We start from the raw sequence: 8009 nt of genomic DNA, 5'->3' as shown, positions 1-8009 counted from the left end.
AACTCTGGATAACTCTCACTCATCTCTTCCTCGGCTTCCCATTTCCACCATGAACCCTTACCGTGCTGCCACTGCACCTTCACCAAACCCACTTCCTTATTTCGTAAGGCCTTCAGGTTCCTATTGACGATCGCAACTAGTCCCTTTATATAGTTTGGGCCCTCATCAATCTAAATATCCTCCAATGGCACTACTGTGGAATCATCAACCAAGCATTTCCGCAGCTGAGACATGGAACGTGTTATAATTCTGACTGATCTCATTGGGTAACTCCAAACGGTACACAATCTGCCCCACCCTGGCAACAACCTTGAACATAATATATATAGGGCCTAGCTTCCGAAATCGGATGACACCTTTCCAACATGACACATTCAAAATTACCATGTTACCAACCTGAAACTCGAGATCGAATCGTCGTCGATCCGCATAGCTCTTCTGTTGACTCTATCCACTCTCCAATCTCCTATACACCTGTTGTATCAACTCGGTAGTCCGGAACACTAACTCCATGCTACCCATGACTCGCTGGCCGACCTCGCCCCAACAAATCGGGGTCCGACACTTCTTCCCATAGAGCCTCTTGAAAGGAGGTCGACCGATCCTGACTTGGTAGCTGTTGTTGTATGAGAACTCAACCAATGGGAGATACGAATCCCAACTACCTCGAAGTCCAAAACACACGCCCGAAACATATCATATAAAGTCTGACTAGTCTACTCACTATGATTATCCTCTACGGATGAAAAGTTATGTTGAGGTATAAATGAGTACCCAAATCCTCATGAAATCTCTTGCAGAATCGGGAAGTGAAACGCACATCCCGGTCTAAAACCACTGATATCCGGACTCTGTGACGTGCGACTACCTTACAGATATGGATGTCTGCTAACTTCTTTGCCAAGATGATCTCCTGAATAGGGATAAAATGCGCACTCTTGGTCAATCAATCCATGATGACCCAAGTGCAATCCACCCCTTGCGTTGTCTGTGGTAACTTCATGATGAAGTCCATCATGATCTCTTCCCATTTCCAAACAGGGATAGCCAACAACTTCATCTTGTCGTCAGGTCACTGATGCTCGGCCTTGAATTTCCTACAAGTCAGGAACATCTCCACATACCAAGCCACATCCCGCTTCGTGCAAGGCCACCAATAATCAAGTCGAAGGTCTTTGTACATCTTCATCGCTCCTGGATGGATAGAAAACATTGACTTATATGCCTCCTCCATCAGAATCTGCCGAGTACCACTGAATTATGGAACTCAAAGCCTCTGATTCATAGTGACCAATCCTAGACTATCATAATCAATATAGGACACATGACCCACTATGCGCTCACTCTTTTGGTGATCCTCCTTTAAGGCCTCGACCTGATCCTCACGAATTTGCTCTAACAATGGAGTAATCATCGCTATCCTCAAACACAAATCCCATATGGGAGTACTCGTCGCCTTGTGGCTCAAGGCATCAGCTACCACATTGGCCTTCCTAGGGTGATAGAGGATCTCACAGTCATAGTCCTTCACCACATCGAGCCACCTGCCTTGTCTCATATTCTGTTTTGGTTGATCCATCAAATACCTCAGACTCTTGTGATCCAGGTAAATAGTAGGACGGACCCCATATAACTAATGTCACCAATTCCTGAGGGCGGAAACCGCGCCCCACAACTCTAAATCGTGAGTAGGGTAGTTCGGTTCGTGACACTTCAGCTGCCTTGTAGCATATGCAATCACATGACCCAACTGCATATGTACCGCTCCCAATATCGTGATCGAAGCATCACAATAGACCATAAAGTCATCCACACCCTCTGGTAAATTCAGGATCGGAGCCTGGCATAGCTTTTGTCTCAAAGTCACAAATGCCACCCGCTGCTCAGTACTCCAAAGGAAGGTAACCGACTTCTTTTTCAGTCTCGTCAATGGAACAACGATATTGAAGAAGTCCAGAATAAATCTCCGATAATAACCGACCAGTTCTAGAAAACTCTGAATCTCATATGGAGATCTCGGAACCTCCCACTGCATCACGGCCTCGAACTTGGTCGGGTCGACCAATATACCCTTCTGGTTTACGAGGTGTCCTAAGAATTGCACCTGCGAACCAGAACTCGCATTTAGAGAATTTGACATAAATCCTCTCCCTCCTTAAAGCCTCCATTACCTCCCTCAAGTGATCCTCATGCTTCTCCTTGGTCTTAGAATAGACCAAGATATCATCAATGAAGACGATCACCGACCGATCCAACATCGGTCTATAAACCCTGTTCATGAGGTCCATGAATGTCTTCGGTGAATTGGTGAGCCCAAAAGGCATCACCACGAACTCGTAATGACCTTTTCGAGGTCTGAAAGCTGTCTTCTAAACGTCCTCGTCCCGAACTCTCATTTGATGGTATACTGAACACAGATCAATCTTGGAAAACCAATATGCACCTTGTACCAGGTCGATCAAGTCATCGATCCTCGGAAGTGGATAACGGTTCTTCACCGTTAACTTCTTTAGCTCCCGTAGTCGATGAACATCCTATGGGAACCATCCTTCTTCTTCACAAACAATATTGTTGCTCCCCAGGGTGGACTACTTGGTCTGATAAACCCCTTTTCTAACAGCTCTTGCAGCTATGTAGACAACTCCTGCATCTCAGGCGGTGATAGCCAATAAGGTGCCTTGGCTATCGGAGTCGCGCCTAGTGCCAAGTCAATCCAGAACTCCCCTTGCCATGCCGGAGGCAATCCAGGTAGATTTTCAGGAATTACATCTTGATACTCACGAATGATCGGCACATCATCAACCGTCTTCTTCCCCACCTCCCTAATACCCAACACATAGGATACGAACCAGAAACAACCTTGTTGTAAATATCTCCTAGCTCTTGCGGTTGAATAGAGAGGTGGTCCATGTTGAGCACCCTTGTCGTGAATAATTAGTTCTCCCCCATTTGGGGTTCGAACTCAAAATAAATGGTGCCCGTAGTTAATCATCTCTCCGATGGGGCTCAACCAATCCAAACCCACGATAACCTTGCTCTCACGTAAAGGTATAGGAACCAAATCGATCGGGTATCGCTCATGAAATAACTCCAGCACACAAATCTGATGAACCCTCAATACATATACTAGACATCATCGCAAATCTCCACCTCTAGTGGGTAATCAAGTTATCCAGGTGCGTCACCAAACCTCTTGCTAAAACCAAGATATACACATGATTAGGTGGTGCCCAATTCAAAAAGGACCAAGGTCGGAACTACGTTCACTAGGAACACCCCTAATTAGAAACGTACAGAATAACCATAAATAGTAAATCAATAAATGACATAAGGAAAAGATACATACCATTAACCACATCAGGTGCTACATGAGCCTCCTCGTCTGTCAGCTGAAAAGCTCGACTCCTCACAACTAGTGCATCTGTCTTTCCTTGGCAGTCGTTAGTGATCCTCAACATCGATGGAGAGGGTGTCGCCACTGCTCCCACTATCAAATGCGGACAATTGTCCTTCTTATGGCGCCTCTTATTGAAATGGAAGAAAACCAGACTCGATCCATGGGTAGTGGTGGTGGTGGTAGTACAATCCTTGTTGTAGTGACCAGTCTTTCCACACTTGAAGCAGCCCAAACCACCTACCTTACAAACCCCCTCGTGCATCTTGTCGCACTTGCCATAGTGGCTCCGGCCCTGCTAGCCCCTCGATCGATAATCAAAAACCTTGGGCTTCTTTACTTATCCCTCTAATACCTGAGCCTAAACCGACTTCCTCTTCCTCACAGTCTCCAAATAATTCTCCCATTCTCGGGTGCTCGCTATCATGCCATCCAAGGTTCTGCAATTGGACATGCTCATAAACTCCCGTATCTCATCCTTCAGCATATCATGGTATATTTTCTTATTCATCTCCTCGTCCGCTACATACTGCAGAACCAGTAAAGCCCTCTAACGAAACATGGCAGTGATCTCCTGCATAGTCTCAATAGTCTAGCGAAGGTCCTGAAACTCCCTTGTCAGGTGCTGAACCTCGATCACCAGTGCAAACTCAGCCCTGAATCTCATCACAGAAGCCTACCATGTCATCTTCGTAATAACCTTGCATCCCAAGGTATGGTCTACCTCCTCCCACCAATCACGGACTCTGTTTTTCAGAAAACATGATGCAAATCTGACGTACCCTTCGGGGCAGAAGCTAGTCCGAAAAGTGTTTTTGATTTCCTCCAACCATTGCCTGCTAACACTAGGTTCCTTCTTTCCGAATAAATCAGGATCCCCACATGCACGAAACTCTCAAAAAGTCAAAGAACATGTACCCACCATAGCCATAGTCTCAATACGAAATGCGCCCAATCACTCATCCAACATCTCCATAATGCCCTCCTTGATCATACCATAGATCACAAGAGTCTGGTTCAGAATACCGTGAGTGATCTCGGACAAAGTTAACTCTCGCATCTGATCATCCAAGATTCATGCTACAGAGCCCGAACCCGATCCTTCACTAGGACCTAAACGACCTCGAGTGACCACCATACTAAAAATAAAAAATGCAACCATCAGAAAATATGCGAAGAATTTTCCACACTTAGAAAGTTCCTTAGTATCCTTTTGACTTCCCTTGTCTCGAGTACAGATCCTGTGCTTTTAGTAGTATGGGCCCAATACTACCTTCCACACCTATCCGTACTTTCCTCAAGGTCCGCCCCGAATCCTCTAAGTTACTCCCTCTCTATAAAATACCTGCCAATTTTGCTAAACTACGTGTTCGACGTGCTAACATACTTCCTAGATTCTCTTAGGATTCCCTTCACACCTCTCTCTGCCATCATCTACAGAAGAAACTCCCACTAATGCCCACTATCTACCTTACAAATACAATTACATGTAATAGCAACTAGATAATTCTTCGACTGCAAGGTCTCATATTATAATGGTTGGAATCAAACAAGAGTTACACAATAGATTTAAACCTAACCTTCTAAAACCATCTAAATTTTGTAACATGTAACCTAGCATATTCGCTTGATAGTTAATTGATACTAGTGGAGGCTCCTAAAATCACAAAGTTGTTGGATAAGGTGTCTAAGTCCATAACTATTTCTGGTATGTACTTGACCCGACCCGGCATGGTCCATTTGGGTTTCATGGCACCATGCAATTGGATAGACTAAATGAGAGAAATAACATTTGGAGATTATTAATATATTATAAGTTCTAATATATTAATAATAATATTTGATTAGTTTGATCAATAATTAATTTAGAATTAATTAAGTGGTCAAAAGAGAACTAATTAAATATATGGGTTGATTATGTAAATCATCCATATCTTGTATAGTGGGCTAAGAGGCTCCATGGATTATCAAGTTGGGTTCTACCCATAGGATGCTCCATGGATGCTCCATGGGAGTTACAAACCCATGGGTCATGGAAATGAAGAGTCATGACACATTAGGGTTTACATGGTGTAACCCTAGATGTGTCAACACTATATAAGAATCATATTCTCCACCAAAATCGGTTAGACAGAAGAAACTAGAGGGCTTGGCCGATTTCAAGAAGTGTGTGTTCTCTCATAAGTTCTTTCAAGAGCATTTGGTGTTGTGTGAAGCATTTGAGGCATCACACTTGGGGTGCTAGGCTCACAAGGTTTCAAGGAACACAAGCAACAACAAGGTAAGTTATTCTATCTATTATTCAAGTTAAAATTGTTCCCCATGTATGCTAGATAGGAATATAGCCTTGGAATTCAACTTTGCATGATAATTAGACAAACATAGATCCAAGGTTAATAGGGTTGCATGTACACTTAGGAAGTGTTAGAATGCTCAAAACCCATCAGTGGTATCAGAGCCTAGGCTTGTTTGTTTGTTATTTGTGCTTAAAAGTTGAAAAAAAGTCGAAATCTTGTTGTCTGACTGATGGACTCGCCGAGTCCACGGGGGGGGGGGGGGGGGGGGGACTCGCCGAGTCCACTTGTATCTTCATCCTACTCGGCAAGTAGATTTATGCACTCGGCGAGTAGGGTCGACAGAGTGCAGAATTTCGACTTCAGTTGCTGGAAATGGTTTAGAAACATTACCCTAAATTGTTTTGGTACTTGAAAACTTGTTTTAGAAGGTGTAATGACTTTCCTAACTCATTTACAACAACTAGTTATCAAAATTACAAAGATTAAATGTGATTTTGATTCTTGAAGGTGTTCATGTTCATATTCTTGTTCTTATGATGTTTAGATGATCATAGGAATTATTTGTAACCTATGTGGTAGTTTAATTCTTGATCATAATGTGTTTTAATGGAGTCCATAACTTGTCCTCAAGTTATGGAAAACCAAAAGTCTCTTGGATTAAAAACCATTAAAAGAACACAAGAGTTAGGAAAAATGAAAAGTCCTCATTTTATTACTCTATTAAACTCATAAGTTACAAGAAATAAAAAGTTTTGAAAGTTTACAAAACTTGCCCTCAAGTTTTGGAACAAGTAAAGTTAAGTTAAAAACTTTAGTTCCAACCCTTAGAATTTTAAAAGTTAAAATTCAACCCTTATACTTATATTATTATGATTTAATAATTATATATATATATATATATATATATATATATATATATATATATATATATATATAAGAACAAAGTCGTCTTACCGCTAGTATGCCTCATTCACGAAGCTGGTCTATAAGGTGGGTATAAGGTTGTTGCCTATAAAATGGTGACTTAATGGGTGTCCACTCTCACCCACCGCTTGCTTGACCGGTGGAGGGTCGTTAGCCGAACGGGTAAGACAAGGACTTACAAATTCTCATTGAAAGTATGATGAATATTATAAAGTAACTAAATGTTTTATTAAATTCCCAATCTTAGTTACTTTAGGAAAAATGTGAATAAGGTGCTATTCCATGAAATTACACTTTACACTTTGATTAAGTTGTTGGTGGAGCGTGTGTGGTTAACCGGCACACTAACTTGGACTTAACAAGGTAGGTAAAGGTTGACTTAGGGTTTATTATAGTATCGATGGAGCGTGTGTGGTTTACCGGCACATCGATTGAGTGATAAACTTTAAGGGTACCAAGTGATTTGCATGGTTACTTCACACCTCGTTTTGTGATCCTCGGTATCCCAGTCACAAAACTTGGAGAGCACACTCGAGATTGAAACATGCCTTTGAAAAGTTCATTGAATCTCAAAGAATCTAGGAATTTCTAAGAACCATTCAAAAAACCTAATACTAAAATATTGCGGTTTTCGTGGTGGAAATTGGTGAATCGTCATTCACCTACCTTTCAAATATGATATAGCTTAGATTACGGCATACCTCTTCTAAGTTATATTATATTGTGATTGGATCCTAGCCTTAATATTACATTTGGGTGTTTTGTTAAGGACTCTCTTATATCTAAACTAATCTTGTTCTCTTTTCTTCAGATGTCTTTCAACAATGCTTCTGGCTCTAATCCTAATGGCTCCTTTACCCTTATGAACTTGTGTGGGAAAGTCACCTTTGATGGATCCAACTTCAATGAGTGGATCAGAAACATCAGAATGATTACCCGCTACGAGGACAAAGAATATGTCCTTGACAAGGAGCTTAAGGAGATTGATGAGACCACTGCAACTCCTCAGGAGATCGCTGACTTGCGGGCACATGAAAGGGATGCTACGAAAGTGGCTTGCATCATGATGGCCACGATGACAGCGGAACTCCAAAAGTCTTATGAGGATTTCTACCCTTATGAAATGCACCAAGATTTGATGGAAAGATACCATCAAATTGCAAGACAAGAGAGGTATGAAATCATCTGCTCCATGATAACAACCATGATGAAGGACGGGGAATCCGTCACGAGCCACATGCAGAAAATGCAAAGGTATGTGGATCGTTTGCTGAAGCTTAATGTGAACTTCCCGAAGGATCTTGCAATAGATATCATTTTGCACTTCTTACCATCGTGCTATGATCAATTCCGCATGACATATCACATGAACAAGGAAGAAGTCACCCTCAGCA

The sequence above is a fragment of the Lactuca sativa genome, chromosome 3 (genome assembly GCF_002870075.4).
Source record: "Lactuca sativa cultivar Salinas chromosome 3, Lsat_Salinas_v11, whole genome shotgun sequence".
NCBI classification, from domain to species: domain Eukaryota; kingdom Viridiplantae; phylum Streptophyta; class Magnoliopsida; order Asterales; family Asteraceae; genus Lactuca; species Lactuca sativa.
This window is presented reverse-complemented; position numbering follows the sequence as displayed.